Source organism: Gobio gobio, assembly GCF_949357685.1.
Source record: "Gobio gobio genome assembly, chromosome: 5".
NCBI classification, from domain to species: Eukaryota; Metazoa; Chordata; class Actinopteri; order Cypriniformes; family Gobionidae; genus Gobio; species Gobio gobio.
In genome coordinates this window covers 62441637-62460789 of record NC_137101.1, presented here as the reverse complement: position 1 = coordinate 62460789, position 19153 = coordinate 62441637, and positions in this window count along the sequence as shown.

The window sequence follows — 19153 nt, the reverse complement described above, 5'->3', positions numbered from 1 at the left end:
AATGGGAGGACCGCGTACTGATATACCCGCCCCTCGAAAACAAACCGTAGGAACGGTCTGTGTCGAGGTAGGATGGAGACATGGAAGTAGGCGTCCTTCAGGTCGATTGCTGCAAACCAATCGGCTGGACGAACGCATTAGAAAAGGCGTTTCCCTGTCAACATCCTGAACGGAAGCCTGTGAAGGGATCGGTTCAGGATGCGCAGATCCAGGATTGGTCGTAACCCACCGGTTTTCTTGGGTACAATGAAGTAGGGGCTGTAGAAGCCGGACTTCATTTCGGCTGGAGGGACAGGCTCGATCGCACCCTTCGCCAGTAGGGTGGCAACCTCCGCATGCATGACAGGGGCATTGGGCCCCACCATGGTGTAGCGGACTCCCCGAAAGCGAGGAGGAGCCTGCGCAAACTGAATCGCGTAGCTGAGCCTGATGGTCCTAGCGACCCAGCGGGACAGTCCCGGAAGCGGTAGCCAGGCTCCCAGGAACTGCACCAGCGGGGTCATTCGGACCACAGACGTACCCCGTGTGGGGCAGCGAGGCAGAGTGACTGGCCCGGACGTGGGAGGCGCTGCGTCCTGACAGAGGAGACCAGGGAAGGACGCACATTCCACTGGGGTCTGCTCTGAGAGGAGGCTGGTGAGAGAGAGGGACGAGAGTGGCGTGGCCTGGGGGCGGCGCACACTGCCATCACCGGTCTCTGGGGGCTCAGAAATGGGGACATGAGTTATTTCCTGGCGCTGCTAGCCCGCGGGCCAGCAGCTGAAAGGATTTTCCCCCGGCCCTCCACCGGGGGAAGGAGAGGCCCTGCTACCATCCCCTGGAAATAACTGGAACCCATCTCTGAGTGTGGACAGACAAATTGCTTGTCGCTGGAATCTTATCGCATCGCGTCTGGTTAGGACACGGTGATAGTCGCACCACAAGATCGATGGAAGGTGAGAATGTAATGTCCAAAATTGTGATCTATTGTGAAAATTGTGAATATCTGTGATCTATCAAATAAAATTGACCTAAACTGTTCTTCTGTTATCGGTTTAAAGTCCATTCATTTCCTAAATGGATAATTGTTTATCTATCCATCTTTGGGCCATATATACACACTTTTTGTTCTTCAGGAAATGCATTTTGTGGTTACACTTCAAGTCTTACCTCTGCAGGAACTCCAGAGTTGCTCCAAGTTCCACTGGATAACTGATGTTGAGGCAGTAGTAGGATACAAACATCATTACGAGGGCATCACCAAAATTTGTAACACCATCTTTCACAATGGTGATGGTTTGGTCCACAGCAATCATGAAGTTTTCAGCTGTCAGCTACTGTAACTCCCTACAGTATACAGGAAAATAAGAAAAGTCAAAAACATTAGGCTAAAAGAAAAGTCTAACATCATGACTGTCAAAAGACCACATTATTTGGCTTACATATTAGCACAATACCAAGAAAACATTACTATTCTGGGTTTTGCCTTATTTTTCCATTCAGTTATTCCTCATGTAATTTCAAAACAGTATGACAGTCTATCCGTGCAATACAAATTAAAGCAGTTAAAAGTTCTCAGCTGTTTTGGTCCAAACAATGTAGGTGAAAGACAAACAACATTTTGAAGATATAAAAAGATAAAGGCATGATTGTAATCCATTCGACCCATGAGGTTTAATCCAGTCTTCTGAAGCATTACAATCACTGCACTTTATATAGATATAAAATGCAGTTGTAACACTCAATTTAAAATCACATATGAAATATGTAAAAGGCTGTAAAGTGAAACCTAATTTGTCTATACATTATGGCAATGGTGATAAATTAAATTCTATGCTAAAAGAGATTGTGTAACGTGACATTTTGTATGTGATGTGGATGTTAACTAAAATGTGTTATGATTTGATACTGTAGTTATTAATAATCAATCTCATAATATTAAGCGACAACATTTGTTCAGAAGACTTGGATTAAAACACGAGTAACGTGGATTACATTAAAGGTGAATGGTAACCAAAAAGTTCCATCAACAATGTATGGACATAAATCATGCTAAAATCATGGTAAACTATGGTGAATCATGCTAGAATCATGGTAAAACATGCTAGAATCATGGTAAACTATGGTAAATCATACTAGAACCATGGTAAATCATACTAGAACCATGGTAAATCATAATATAATCATGGTAGAACACGGTCAACTATGGTAAATCATGCTAAAAATATAGTAAATCATACTAGAATCATGGTAAACTATGATAATTCATATTAGAATCATGGTAAACTATGATAAATCATACCAGAATCATGGTAAATAATTGTAAGCTACGGTAATTCATGCTAGAATCAAGGTAAACTATGGTAAAATCATGCTAGAATCATGGTAAACTATGGTAAATCGTACTAGAATCATGGTAAACTGTGGTAAATCATATTAGAATCACGGCAAACTATGATAAATCAAATTAGAATCATGATAAACTATGGTAAATCATGCTAGAAACATGGTAAACTATGGTAAATCATATTAGATTCATGGAAAAACATGGTTTACTATGGCAAATCATGCTACAATTATGGTAATCATGGTAAACTATGATAAATCATGCTAGAATCATTGTAAACTATGGTACACCATACTTGAATCATGGTAAACTATGGTAAATCAGACTAGCATCATGGTAAATCATTCTAAACTATGATATATCACACTAGAATCATGGTAAACTATTGTATATCATAGTAGATTCATGGTAAATTATGGTAAATCATGCTAGAATCATGGGAAACTATGGTAAATCATACTAGATTCATGGTAAATCATGGTAAACTATGGTAAATCATACTAGAATCATGGTAAACTATGGTAAATCATGCTAGAATCATGTTAAACTATGGTAAATCATACTAGAATCATGGTAAATCATTGTAAACTATGGTAAGTCATGCTAAAATCATGGTAAACTATGGTAAATCATGCTAGAATCATGGTAAACTATGGCAAATCATTCTAGAATCATGGTAAACTGTGGCAAATCATTCTAGAATCATGGTAAACTATGCTAAATCATACTAGAAACATGGTAAATCATTGTGAACTATGGTAAATCATGCTAAAATCATGGTAAACTATGGTAAATCATGTTATAATTATGTTGAATCATACTAGAATCATGTTAAGCTATTTTAAATCATGTTAGAATCATGGTGAACTATGGTAAATCATGCTAGAATCATGGTAAACTATTGTAAACGTCTCCGGTTACGTATGTAACCTAGGTTCCCTGAGAACAGGGAATGAGACGCTGCGTCAGCTTGACGCTACGGGGAACGCCTTCAGCGTGACAGGTGTCTGAATCACAATCGAATCACGTCAATCCTATTGACCGGCGACAGCCCATGACATCATCAAAGTGCGACCAGGAAGTATATAAGGGCGCCTTACCAACATGACACCGCCTCTTCGTCTGAAGGGACTGTTCGGCGGGCAGGCCCTGAGGCATGGCAAAGCGACGCAGCGTCTCGTTCCCTGTTCTCAGGGAACCTAGGTTACATACGTAACCGGAGACGTTCCCTTTCGAAAGGGAACTCGCGCTGCGTCAGCTTGACGCTACGGGGAACGAAATACCAACGCCGCCATGCCGAGGGGAGTGCATGCCCACTGGCAGTGACAACTGTCAGGACAAGCAAATTCAAATGAAATGCCTGAACCACTCCCCCTCCAGTCACACAAGGCTGTCAGTGACAGCATTCCCTACGGTCATAGCCCGAGCTATAAGCCTCGTCAGGAACCTTAGTGCGGCTGCACGAGGTCCTACTCAGGCCGCTCAAAGGCCTGGAACCAACCCATTCAAAGGAGGGGGGCTCCTTTAAGGGAATGTGGCTAGGGGGCCCTAGGGCGCCCCAGCCAGCCACTATTCGGGAAGAAATCACCGAATGCCACCAGGGAGACCTAACCCAGAGACCTCTATATGGGACACATGGGACCAGCCATCCTTGTCTGTTTTAGAACAGAGCCTCTGGAAACTCACCTCCGGGAGAGGCATCCAGTCCAAGGGACTGCAGAATGGCAGTGTCCTCCTTGAGCCGGATCTCAGAGACGGGCATCCTGGAGAGCAGTACTCAGCATAGCGCTTTCGACCCTTGCCAGCGAGGGGAGTTAATCTGCTCGATCCTAGGATCTACTGAGTTATTATCAAGTAGAAACACTCAGGAGGCCAGACTGGCCTAAAAGCTGATCTAATTGGGAGGCCTCGCGAGGGGCCTACGACCATCTGATCAGGCCCAGGCAGCTTCGGGCTCACAGACGACCCTCAAAGAGAGGGGAGCTTAAAAAGGGGCTGCCCGGTAGGTAAGCCAGGTTGTAGGCTAAATTCCCTCCCATGGGAACCAAGTAGCAGAAGCGACCTCAGTCGCGCTAGGGTAAGACCATCCTCAGATGCCGCCAAATAAGGGGCAAATACCACTAGCTGTCAGCATATGCCAGTAAACAGTTCTTGAACTGAGAACCCAACCCCTCAGGGAGGCCTAGTGAGGCCTAATTACATGATAGCAGTACATGCCAAATGCTCGAGGAACCAACTCGGGAACTCGGCTAAAGGGAGGCCAGATGAGGCCCATCCCCATAATAGCAGTCGAAGCCCACTGTCGATGCAGCTGGAAACAGGAGTTCATCCCCTCAGGGAGGCCTGGAGAGGCCCGCTACCTAATAGCAGGCTATGCTAGCCGCCCGAGCATTCTGACTCGGGAATTCCCCCTCAGAGAGGCCCAGTGCGGCCTATCGCCTGGTATCGAGCTCACCGGGAGGCAGAGTAAGGCCTACCATCTGCCAGCATTCCATGTTAGTCCACATGACTGAAACCTTGGGGTGTGCCATCAGGGGAGGCCCGGCTTGAGGCCTACTCCCCACGGCAAACCTTCAGGGGGGCCTGGTGAGGCCCGCTACCTGGAAACCCCACATGCCTGCTGCCAGAGGCATCCTGGTCCCGGGGCTCACCCCTAGGGACAGTCAGGCAGCCGCACTGACTTATCATGGTCGACTGGCATCCATGGAGCCTTACAGCAGATCCGCGGAGGCGGCTTCCTGTTGTGGCAGGCACAAGGCTGGCTGCTATATCTCCCGGCTGACAGCGGCTCCTCTGCTGGCTGACAAGACAACAAAGAGAAGTTATTAGTTGATAATTCTGCTACTTGAGGCAGACATCGTTGGGGAGTAAACACATAGCAATACCAAAAAAGGGGCCGACTTTGCAAAGGCCAACTTTCCGAGGCTGACTACCTATCTAGGTTGCAGCTATTAATCGCTAACCTCCCCAACGTCGGGACTCACTCGCAAGGAGGCCTACTGAGGCCTACCACCTGACCCGTAGTCTACTGCCCAGACTGCCCAAGTTGGCTGAACACAGCCAACTGGTTTCCCCAAGGTCTCAACCTGGGGCTAATCCATCCCAGCGGCCCATTTTTCGGGCCTACTGTATGACAGTTGCAGTCTTACCAGCCTACAAGCTCTGGAACCTAATTACATTACTCATGACAGGATACTCGGCAAAACAACGCCCTGGACCCCCTAAACGGGGGGAGTACCACGTACGCCACCCGCCCAATGAGGACCTAGCTTTTGAAGCTGCCTATCGTTTAAATGCAAGGGCGTCAGCCATGGCAATGCTCTGGCTACAAGGGAGCTCACTACCAAACCAACAAATTTTGCTTCACAAAGGTTAAGAAGTGCTGCTCAACCCAAGCCATGGGTGAGGCAGAATGATACAGAGCTAGGTTAGCGAAATACTCTAATCTACCCTGTTTTAACAGAGGAGTACTGCCACATGCCAGGTATAATTCCAAAGAACTGGCGGCTTTAAACAACTAGCTCTGGAGGGCAAAGTTGAACAACATAAACAACATCTTTACATCAAACAAAAAAGATGGCCTACCCCTCCAAGCGACCACTGGCTAGGTCGCTATCACATCCTGCACAGCACCATCTGCATTGCTAGCAAAAAACCCCGAACGCAGGAAAGGGGACGGGCCTTGGCCGAACGACTCTACGTAAGAGACGGCAACATTAGGGAATTTTTATTTTTTTTTTAAACCCTAGAAGCGTAGGCCAAAATAGATCTATACCTGTTTTGTTTTAATGGGCTCTAGATCTAACTGTAGTTGTAACAGTCTGATCCCAATTCTCTAGCCAGTCTTACATTGAGAGAGGACGCAGGCCGCTCTACCCTGAGGCGGCTACCAGTTACAAGCTTGAAGCTGGGAATTCTTACACGCAGCCTTTCTACATTTAGAGAAAAGCGCTACATACCCGCAGGAATGAGCGGCACTACCAGCGATATTCCCGTTTTTTTTTTTTTTTTATATATATATATATAGAGATAAAAAACGTAATCAACAGCGAGCAAAAACCTGCTGATTATACTTTTAAAGCAACTGGCTTGTAAAATGCATTCGTTCTGGCCGTCCAAACAGGGGAACTAAGGCCCTACAGAAATATCCAACTACTCCAAAGTGATCCCGAAATCCTCAGCAGGGAGCATGGAACAGAAAATGTAATGATATTTTCCCCATAGGGGACTTACCCGCTCGCCTGCAGCGACCTCGAGCAGCCGCCTGCGATCGTTCCTCACATGATGGTGAATCCATACGAGGAATTTATCGAGGTGGTTGTTCGCGCGGTGGCCAGGGCAGTTTGTCTGGTACTGTGAATGAGAGATCCCCGAGCGCAGTGAGCTTGAGGTTTCTGTCTAGAAAGCATTTACTTCACGTGATTTTGTACCCTTGACTTCGACATTTTCGACTATCATGGGTGCGAAATCGCGTGGATATGTGAGAATACCCCAGGTGGGAGACGCTCACGAGCTATCTCTAAACGTCGGCTGTCATGGGCAAAGCTTATATATATGAATTATATATTGTATATTATTTTATATGGAATATATATATATATATATATAATATATTATTTTATATGGAATATATATTGTATATGATTTATATAAGAATAATAAATATAAAGGGACAGGCTGGTGCTGCGCTGCACACTATGGCTGTCTTGCAAGCATATCAGGCTGACCTTCTGAAGGATTTGAGTGGTTCATTTGGTGACTCAGTTAACTCTGTAGTGGCCAGATTTAAAGGAGTGGAAGAAACATGAAGTGTTCACTCAGTTTCTTCCTCAATGCACTCAAGGGGAGGGGCTATCAGCCACACAACCCCTCTCTTCAGTCCTTCAAGATTTAGGGGGGTAATAAGCAGAGTGTGGCGAGTCGCGCTCTCCCTCGTAAAGACTGGAGACCGGCTCGTCATCCTCAACAACCTCCCAGGGCAGACTTCGGGACTGTCATCAATATAAGAAGTCCGGTGTTCTGGTGCCCAGTCTGCCCCCACGGGACAGGGCATGTCAAACATTTGCTTGCCCCACCCCGTTATCCTCAAAACTACTCCATCCCCGCCGCCTCTGGTGATTCGGGGGGGCAGTGGTTTCCAGTGAAATGTTAGACGTTCAGTGTTTAAATCCTGCTATCATCCAGGACATAGAACGTCTAACATCCCCTCAACAGGAAGTGTTAAAATTGTCACTCTCAGAGTCTCAGGCAGCGTGTGAACTTCTGCCAGGCGTTTCTGCATGGGTGTTAAGCACAGTAAAAATTAGTAAACTAATTTATTTGTCATCCTCCTTGTTTGAACGGCGTGGTCTCCACTTCCGTGAAGGCGGAGTTGGCGTTCGTACTGTCACAAGTGACAGCAGTTACTTCCTGGTCCCCAGTAGGGTGGGGGGGGGGGGGTGTCTAATCTCAGATCTTCGAGTCTTAAACCGTGAAGCAGTTAAAGTACTCAAGGTCAAGATGTTACAGTGAAGGCGGTCGTGTCGCATATTCAACATTGTGATTGGATTCGGCACGATTGATCCGAAGGACGCATGTATTCGCACATAAGGTCTGCCACAACACAGGAAGTTCCTGAGGTTCGCTCTTGGGGGCAAAAGCTTACCAATTTCGGGTCTTCCATTTGGCTAGCCTTGTAACCGCACATAAACAAAATGTATGGATGTATTACCGGCTCCATTGGGATTCCGGGGCATTCAAATTTTGAATTACAAAGGCGATTGCTAAAATTAGCACAATCACATGAGATGGTGCTTCAACACAGTGTGTCGGCTCATCTAGTTTCTCTAGGGTTGAGACTCAACACCAAGAAAAGTGTTCTTTCTCCTGCCCAGAGAACGACTTATCTAGGGTTTGTTCGGTTTTTGGTCACAAGGTGGGCACAATGGTTTCCCGCTTGAATCAAGACCATTCAGTATTCCCTGAGCAAAGTCAGGCTAGACCAAGATCTTACTGATCATCAGCACCAGAGTGTTAGGTCTAATGGCATCAGCATCCACGGGTTTCCCTTTGGGGTTGTTGCACATAAGACCATTTCAGTTGTGGCTCAAAGCCAGAGGACTTAGGGCCAATCCTCAGGCAAATAAAGTGGCGTGCCATGTGGCTTCGTACACTAACTATGTGGTTCAGACCCCGGTTTTTGCCTTGGGTCCAACTCTAGGCGTACCTTGTCGTCGCAAGTTGCTAACGACGGACGCTTCCCTGACGGGCTGGGGTGCGGCCTTAAGTGGTCGTCCAGCCCAACGGGAATGGGAGGGTCATCAACTCAGTTGGCACATCAACTGCCTCGAGTTGACGGCTGTATTTCTGGCCCTGAAATACTTTCTCCCCCAATTGAGGGACTGTCATGTCCTAGTGCGGGTGGACAGTACAGCTAAATATCTTGTATATAATCACCAGGGGGGTCTGTGCTCACGCTATCAGAATAGCGAGACAGATTTTTCTCTGGGCTCAGAACAAGTTCCTGTCACTCGAGCAGTGTACATTCAAGGGCGGTTGAATGTGGGAGCAGATTTACTGTCCAGACAGAGTTACAGATGGGGGGGTGGAAACTCCACCCAGAAGTACTCAAGCAGATCTGGATCAGATTTTACAGAGCTGACCACAGGGAGTGGACCTCTTCGCCTCTTCTCAGACAGCGCAATGTCCCTGCTTCTCTCTGTCACCCAGCCCTGCTGGGTCTGGATGTGATGGTTCATACATGGCCCAAAATGTGTCTGTATGCCCTCCTTCCAGTCGCTCTGCTCCTGGGAGTTCTAGCCGGGGTTCGCCAACAAGGGTCTTGCTTCTTATCGATAGCGCTGCGTTGGTCGAACAGGGTTTGGTTCTCGGAGATAGTGTCTCTCCTCAACGGCTCGCCTTGGGCGATTCCGGCGAGGAGGGACCTTCTGTCTCAGGCAGAGGGCACGATATTCCATTCCAGGCCCGACCTGTGGAACCTTCATGTTTGGCCCCTGAAGGGCACCAACTGAGGGACACGGGGCTTTCGCCTGCAGTTATTGAGACCATCCTAAGTGCTAGAGCTTCCTCCACTCGGAAGTTTATGCTAATAAATGGGGTGTCTTTGAAAGGTGGTGTACGACACAATGTAGATTCAGTCAACTGCCAGGTAACTTCAGTTCTGGATTTTCTGCAAGAAAAGTTGTCATCAGGCACCTGCCCCTCCACTCTCAGGGTTCATGTGGCCGATCTTTCGGCTTGCCACGCCTTGGTGGATGGGGTGCCACTCGGGAGACATCCTCTACTCGCTCGCTTCATTCGTGGGGTAGGCGGTTGAGGCCACCTGTTAGAACCAAGATCCCTTCATGGGACTTAGCTTAAGTCCTCGAGGGTCTGGTTGAGACCCCCTTTGAAACATTAGCTTGCCCCTCCACTCTCAGGGTTTATGTGGCCGCTCTTTTGGCTTGCCATGCCCTGGTGGATGGGGTGCCGCTTGGGAGGCATCTTCTGCCTGCTCACTTTGTTGTGCCAGGCAGTTGTGGCCTCCATTAAGAGCCAAGATCCCTTCATGGGACTTAGTTTTAGTCCTCGAGGGTCTGGTTGAGACCCCCTTTGAAACATTAGCTTGCCCCTCCACTCTCAGGGTTTATGTGGCCGCTCTTTTGGCTTGCCATGCCCTCGTGGATGGGGTGCCGCTTGGGAGGCATCTTCTGCCTGCTCACTTTGTTGTGCCAGGCAGTTGTGGCCTCCATTAAGAGCCAAGATCCCTTCATGGGACTTAGTTTTAGCCCTCGAGGGTCTGGTTGAGACCCCCTTTGAACCTCTAGAATCAGCGTATGACGAACATCTGACTCTAAAGATGGTTTTTCTTATGGCTATAACTTCTCTGAAAAGAATTGGGGACATGCAGGCTCTGTCAATATCGCCATCCTGCTTAGACTTTGCCCCAGGTTTGGTGAAAGTGATTTTGCATCCCCACCCTGACAACCTGCCTAAGGTTCCTTTGTCGACTGTACATCCTGTCACTCTTGAAACCTTCTGCCCTCTGCCGTTCACAACGCCGGATCAGGAGAAACTTCATAGACTGTGTCCAGTCCATGCTCTTCAGGCCTACGTCCACCGCACTAGCCAGTGGCGTAAGTCAGAGCAACTGTTTGTTTGCCATGGGGGCCGTAACAGAGGTTCTGCCACCATCAAACAATGTCACATTGGGTCAGGGATGCTACTGCTCTTGCCTATGAGGTGCGCGGTCAAGCTTCGCCTATAGGATTAAGGGCTCACTCCACCAGGGGAGTCGCCTCTTCTACTGCGTTAGCAGGGGGTGCTCCCTTACAAAGTGTTTGTGATGCGGCAGGTTGGTCCTCTCCGCACACATTCTTAAGACTTTATAGCTTGGATGCTCATGCCACTCTGGGCTCTCATGTCCTTGAGTCAACATCACAGGCTAATGCCTGAGGCTTCTTGCGTTCTTGTGCACACCTACACAACCGTAAGGGGTCCAGGCACCATCAAGCACGGCGACGTGGGTATTCTCGTTCCCATTTGCATAAGCTTATGCAGCATTGAGTGTAGCTTTTGAAAGGGAACACTTGGGGTTACTTGACTGTAACCCTGTTCCCTGATAAAGCGGAACGAGATGCTGCATTGCTAGGCCGTGCTGATGATGCTTCAGGACTGGTCTTCAAACAAAGAAGATCTGGTTTGCTCCAGCTGAAGCTCATCTATTTATAGCCTCGTGCAGCAGGTGCGCCTATGACGTCACCGGCCGAGGCTATAAATACCTCCGGGTCAATTTCATTGACGTGTTTTCACACTATTTTCACAGCTGGTTATGTCAAAGACATTCCCATTTGCATAAGCTTATGCAGCATCTCGTTCCGCTTTATCAGGGAACAGGGTTACAGTCAAGTAACCCCAAGTGATTCTTTCTCTCGAAGCAGACAAACAGTCCCTGAAGACGAAGAAGCGGTGTCATGTTGGTAAGGCGCCCTTATATACTTCCTGGTCGCACTTTGATGATGTCATGGGCTGTCGCCGGTCAATAGGATTGACGTGATTCGATTGTGATTCAGACACCTGTCACGCTGAAGGCGTTCCCCGTAGCGTCAAGCTGACGCAGCGCGAGTTCCCTTTCGAAAGGGAATCATGGTAAACTATGGTAAATCATGCTAGAATCATGGTAAAATATGGTAAATTTTACTAGAATCATGGTAAACTATGGTAGACCATACTAGAATCATGGTAAACTATGGTAAATCATACTAGAACCATGGTAAATCATGACAGAATCATGGTAAAATACAGTCAACTATGATAAATCATGCTAAAAACATGGTAAATCATGCTAGAACCATGGTGCCAGAATCATGGTAAATCATGTTAAAATCATGGTAAGCTATAGTAAATCATGCTAGAATCAAGGTAAATCATGGTAAACTATGATAAATCATACTAGAATCATGGTAAATCATTGGAAGCTATGGTAATTCATGCTAGAAACATGGTAAACTATGGTAAATCATACTAGAATCATTTAAAACTATGGTAAATCATGCTAGAAACATGGTAAAACACGGTCAACTATGGTAAATCATACTAAAATCATTTAAAACTATGGTAATTCATGCTAGAAACATGGTAAACTATGGTAAATCATACTACAATAATTTAAAACTATGGTAAATCATGCTAGAATCATGATAAACTATGGTAAATCATACTAGAATCATGGTAAACTTTGGTAAATCATACTAGAATCATAAATCATGCTAGAATCATGGTAAACTATGGTAAATCAAGCTAAAAATATGGTAAATCATGCTAGAATCATGGAAAAATATGGTAAATCATGCTAGAATCATGGTTACTCATGGTAAGCTACGGTAATTCATGCTAGAATCATGGTAAACTATGATAAATCATGCTAGAATCATGGTAAACTAGGGTATATCATGTAAGAATCATGGTAAACTATTATAAATCATATTAGAATCATGGTAAACGATGATCAATTATACTAGAATCATGGTAAATCATGGTAAGGTATGGTAATTCATGCTAGAATCATGGTAAACTATGGTAAAATCATGCTAGAATCATGGTAAACTATGGTAAATCGTACTAGAATCATGGTAAACTATGGTAAATCATTTTAGAATCATGGTAAATCATGGTAAACTATGGTAAATCATATCAAAAACATTTTAAACTATTGTAAATCATTTTAGAAACATGGTAAAACACGGTCAACTATGGTAAATCATGCTAAAATCATGGATAACTATGGTAAATCATATTCAAATCATGGTAAACTATGGTAAATCATGCTAGAATTATGGTGAATCATGGTAAACTATGGTAAATCATGCTAGAATAATGGTAAACTATGGAAAATAATTCTAGAATCATGGTAAACTGTGGCAAATCATTCTAGAATCATGGTAAACTATGATAAATCATACTAGAATCATGGGAAACTATGGGAAATCATGCTAAAATCATGGTAAACTATGGTAAATCATGCTAGAATTATGGTGAATCATGGTAAACTATGTTAAATCATGCTAAACTATGGCAAATCATTCTAGAATCATGGTAAACTGTGCAAATCATTCTAGAATCATGGTAAACTATGGTAAATCATACTAGAATCATGATAAATCCTTGTAAACTATGGTAAATCATGCTAAAATCATGGTAAACTATGGTCAATCATGTTAGAATTATGTTGAATCATACTTGAATCATGTTAAACTATTTTAAATCATGCTAGAATCATGGTAAATCATGCTAGAATCATGGTAAACTATGGTAAACTATGGAAAATCATGCTTGAATCAGGGTAAATCATGGTAAACTATGGTAAATCATGTTAGAATTATGTTGAATCATACTTGAATCATGTTAAACTATTTTAAATCATGCTAGAATCATGATAAATCATGCTAGAATCATGGTAAACTATGGTAAATCATGCTAGAATCATGGTAAACTATTGTAAATCATGGTAAACTATGGTAAATCATACTAGAACCATGGTAAATTATGGTAAATACTGATCGAATCATGGTAAACTATGGTAAATCATACTAGAATCATGGTAAATCATGGTTTACTATAGCAAATCATGCTACAATTATGGTAATCATGGTAAACTATGTTATATCATGCTAGAATCATGGTAAACTATGGTACACCATACTGGAATCATGGTAAATCATGGTAAACTATCGTAAATCATACAAGAATCATGGTAAATCATTGTAAACTATGGTATATCATTTTTTGATATAAAAAAAAATTGTTTGTTGTTTGTGTTTGAGCTCCGTCAAATTGATTCATAAATCCTTGATTTTCTTCTTAATACTCGCTTACAAACGAATACTTTCTATTATTTACAGCGTGTGAACATATCTCCGATACGATTCTCTATAAAAAACAATCGGATTGCTTTGATATCGCTACTTATATCCGAACTTCCGCTACTAGCCGTAGCCCGCTAGCCTTGCACGCGTGGTAACTTGTTTACACCGGTAGCCCGCTAGCCTTGCACGCGTGGTAACTTGTTTACACCGGTAGCCCGCTAGCCTTGCACGCGTGGTAACTTGTTTACACCGGTAGCCCGCTAGCCTTGCACGCGTGGTAACTTGTTTAACGTTACACCCGGTAAACACTGATAGCTACAATTCGCCATCGTAGCACTTCTGCTACAATGGCGAATAACTCGGATGTGTGTCTAATGTTACCTTTGAGTGCAGGTGAGGACACGTTCGAGCTGCATTCGGTGCAGTTGGAGTTGGAGTCGTTGGCGAGTCAGATTCGCGGCCTTCTAGACAGACAAGCTGTGCTGAGAGAGCGGCGAACGGCGCTTGAAACATCACGCGCCGATGCGCACAAGTCAGTGGATACTAACATTTTGACTCCGACCTCGTCTACTCCGCGTGTTTCTCTGCACAGGACCCAAGCACCCAGGACGCGATCATCATCCCTGGTTTCGTTCACTCCGGCACCGACACAGCGCCATGGACCCTGGGTGTTTCCACAGCGGAAGACGCGAGCCAGGACCAGAGCGAGGACCTCTCCGCCCCTCCCGGTCTTCGAGATCTCCACCCGGAACCGCTTCTCCCCTCTTCGCGAGACGGAACGCGACGCTGTGGTCATCGGTACTTCCATCGTCCGGCATGTCCACGCTACCTCAGGTAAAGGCAAGGTTATCACTCACTGCTTTCCTGGTGCTCGAGTTCTCGATGTCGCTGCGCAGGTTCCCGAGATCCTGAACGGTGACGAGCGCATCGGAGCTGTCGTGCTGCACGCGGGGACGAACGACACCAGGCTGCGACAGACGGAGGTTCTGAAGAGGGACTACAGGAGCCTGATCGAGACGGTGCGCAGAACATCGCCTGAAGCAGCGATCATCGTGTCCGGACCGCTTCCCACGTACCGACTAGGACATGAAAAGTTCAGTAGATTATTTGCTCTAAATGAATGGTTAATGTCATGGTGTAATGAACAGAAGCTGCTCTTTGTAAATAATTGGAATCTGTTTTGGGAGCGACCTAGGCTCTTCCGTCCTGATGGCCTTCACCCCAGCAGAATCGGAGCGGCTCTTCTGTCGGACAACATCTCCAGAGCGCTGCACACCATCATATGACTAGTAAGTCAAAGTCCAAATAACAGTATTTGCTGTCCTAACTTAATTGACATAAGTACCAATGTAGAACATTATATAGAAACTGTGTCTGAACATAACTGTGTAGAACATTATATAGAAACTGTGTCTATTCCTCGTTTAGTGAGGTCAAACATTACATCTACTGTAAGATCTAGGAAAAATCTAATTGTGATTAAACCAGAAAATCTCAATATTAGTGAACAAAACCAATTTTGTACTAACTTAATTGACATAAGTACCAATGTAGAACATTATATAGAAACTGTGTCTATTCCTCGTTTAGTGAGGTCAAACATTAAATCTACTGTAGGATCTAGGAAAAATCTAATTGTGATTAAACCAGAAAATCTCAATATTAGTGAACAAAAACAATTTCTAAAACTAGGTCTTCTAAACATTAGATCGCTCACACCTAAGGCGGTTATTGTAAATGAAATGGTCACAGATAATAGTTTCGATGTACTTTGCCTTACTGAAACCTGGCTTAAGCCAAATGATTATTTCGGTCTAAATGAGTCTACTCCGCCAGGATACTGTTATAAGCATGAGCCCCGTCTGATTGGTCGTGGCGGCGGTGTTGCAACAATATATAGAGATATTCTTAATGTTACCCAGAAAACAGGTCACAGGTTTAATTCATTTGAAGTACTAGTGCTAAATGTCACGCTATTAGATGTAAGAAAGAAATCTGTATTATCTCTAGCCTTAGCTACTGTATATAGACCTCCAGGGCCCTATGCTGCTTTCCTAAAAGAGTTTGCAGACTTTCTCTCAGATCTATTGGTCAACGTCGATAAAGCATTAATTGTTGGAGATTTTAACATACACGTAGATAACACAAATGACGCGTTAGGGGCTGCGTTTACAGATCTATTAAATTCCTTTGGGGTCAAGCAAAACGTCACTGGTCCCACTCATCGTCTTAATCACACACTAGATTTAATTATATCACATGGAACCAACCCAACCGATATAGATATTATACCACAAAGTGATGATGTCACTGACCATTACATGGTAACTTGCATACTGCGTACTGCTGAAATCTGTCATGTTGCGCCACGTTATCGACCAGGCAGAACAATCCTTCCAACCACTATAGATAGATTCTCAAATACCTTACCTGATCTGGCTCAGCTGCTAAGTGAACCCAAACAAACAGATGAACTAGAGGAAATGACTAGCAGTATGAGCACCATTTTCTCTAGTACATTAGAAATTGTAGCACCAATTAGATTAAAAAAGGTTAGAGAGAAAACTAAAGCACCATGGTACAACAGTGCTACACATGTTATCAAGAGAGAAACTCGTAACTTAGAGCGTAAATGGAAACATACTAATTTAGAGGTCTTTAGAATCGCATGGAAAGAAAGTATGTCACGTTATAAAAAGGCCCTAAAAGCAGCCAGGGCTGAGCATCTCCGCAAACTAATAGAAAATAACCAAAATAACCCAAGGTTTTTATTTAACACTGTGGCTAGACTAACAAATAAACAAGCATCGCCTGAACAAAATATTCCGTTACAGTTTAGTAGTAATGATTTTATGAACTTCTTCGCTGACAAAATAGAAAGCATCAGAAACAAAATTGTAAATGTACAATCATTAATGATGTCTTATGATTCAACCGCAATTATCGCCCCTCAAGAACTACTACACCGCTTTACAACCATAGGACAGGAAGAGCTAAATAAACTTATCATTGCATCTAAACCAACAACATGTTTATTAGATCCAATACCCACTAAACTACTGAAAGAATTGTTACCTGTAGTGGAAGAGCATCTTCTCAATATTATTAACTCGTCTTTATCTTTAGGTCATGTTCCAAGAATATTCAAGTTGGCAGTCATAAAGCCTCTCATTAAGAAGCCACAATTAGATCATAATAACCTAGCAAATTACAGACCAATTTCAAATCTTCCATTCATGTCTAAAATACTAGAAAAAGTTGTGTCCGCTCAATTGTGCTCTTTCTTGCAAGAAAATGATATCTATGAAAAATTTCAATCAGGATTCAGGCAGCATCATAGCACAGAAACTGCACTCGTTAAAATCACAAATGATTTACTTCTAGCTTCTGACCAAGGCTGTATCTCAATACTAGTTCTACTTGATCTTAGTGCTGCGTTCGATACTATAGATCATAAAATACTATTAGATCGACTTCAAAATTACACTGGTGTTCAGGGACAGGCATTAAACTGGTTTAGATCGTATTTATCAGACCGCTGCCATTTTGTCTGTCTAAATGGGGAAAAATCAAAGATAACATCAGTAGACTATGGGGTGCCGCAAGGATCCGTGCTAGGCCCTCTGCTATTCTCAATATATATGCTGCCACTTGGTAATATTATAAGAAAACATGGAATTAATTTCCACTGTTATGCTGATGACACTCAATTATATATTTCATCACGACCAGATGAAAACGCTAAATTATCTAAACTGACAGCGTGTGTTGATGATATTAAACACTGGATGACGTGTAATTTTCTGCTATTAAATTCAGATAAAACGGAGGTGTTACTTATTGGTCCAAAAAATTGCCCACAAAACCTCTCACAATACAACTTTAACTTGGAAGGATGTCCTGTCGCTTTATCCACTACAGTAAGAGACCTGGGTGTTATATTAGACCGCAACTTATCTTTCGAAAGTCATATTTCATATGTTACAAAAACGGCATTTTTCCACCTTAGAAACATTGCCAAGCTACGTAACATGCTATCTATTTCTGATGCAGAAAAGTTAGTTCATGCATTCATGACCTCGAGACTAGATTACTGTAATGCTTTATTAGCTGGTTGTCCTGCATCATCGATAAACAAACTGCAGTTAGTCCAAAACGCAGCTGCTAGAGTGCTTACTAGGTCAAGAAAATATGATCATATAACACCAATTTTATCATCCCTACACTGGTTACCTATTAAGTTCCGTATCAATTACAAAGTATTGCTACTGACCTATAAAGCCCTAAATGGTTTAGCTCCAGTGTATTTAACTGATCTTTTATCGCCCTACAATCCATCGCGCTCTTTAAGATCACTAAACTCGAGGCTTCTGGTCATTCCTAGGATATCTAAGTCCACTAAAGGAGGGAGGGCTTTTTCACATTTAGCTCCTAAACTCTGGAATAGTCTTCCGGATATTGTTCGAGGTTCAGACACGCTGTCCCAGTTTAAAACTAGATTAAAGACGCATCTCTTTAGCCAAGCATTCACATTATAATTAAGTTTTATACTACAGTTAAATCGCACCAACAGCATTAATATTCTGAACAGCAGCTATGCTAATTATTTCCCATCTGCTTTTCTGTTGTTATCTCGGGACACTAGTCCCGAGGTAACTAGTTCGTCAGCTCCAGTTTGTATCCAGCCTCTGATGGAGACTTCAGATGCCCCGACACCTGTGATGAGACGACTCGACGCCTGTGAAGAGACGACTCAACGCCAGCGTTGTTATGGCCTAAAATAATACATGATTGATTAACTTATCCTAACATTTTTTCTTTAACATTCTCTTTTCTAACATTTTTCAATGTACATTTATGAAATGCACTTTCTGTGAAGCTGCTTTGAAACAATGTGTATTGTGAAAAGCGCTATACAAATAAATTTGAATTGAATTGAATTGAATATCACACTAGAATCATGGTAAATTATGGTAAATCATGCTAGAATCATGTTTTATCATTGTAAACAATATTAAATCATGCTAGAATCATGGTGAACTATCGTATATTATACTAGAATCATGGTAAATCATGCGAGAATCATTGTAAACTATGGCAAATCATTTTAGAACCATGGTAAACTATGGTAAATCATACTAGAGTCATGGTAAACTTTGGTCAATCATGCTAAAATCATGGTAAACTATGGTAAATCATTCTAGAATCATGGTAAACTATTGCAAATCATTCTAGAATCATGGTAAACTATGGTAAATCATAATAGACTCGTGGTAAATCATGCTAAAATCATGGTAAACTATGGTAAATCATGCTAGAATTATGGTTAATCATACTAGAATCATGTTAAACTATAATAAATCATGCTAGAATCATGGTAAATCATGCTAGAATCATGGTAAACTATCGTAAATCATGCTAGATTCATGGTGCTAGAATCATGGTAAAGCATGCTAGAATCATGGTAAACTATAGTAAATCATGC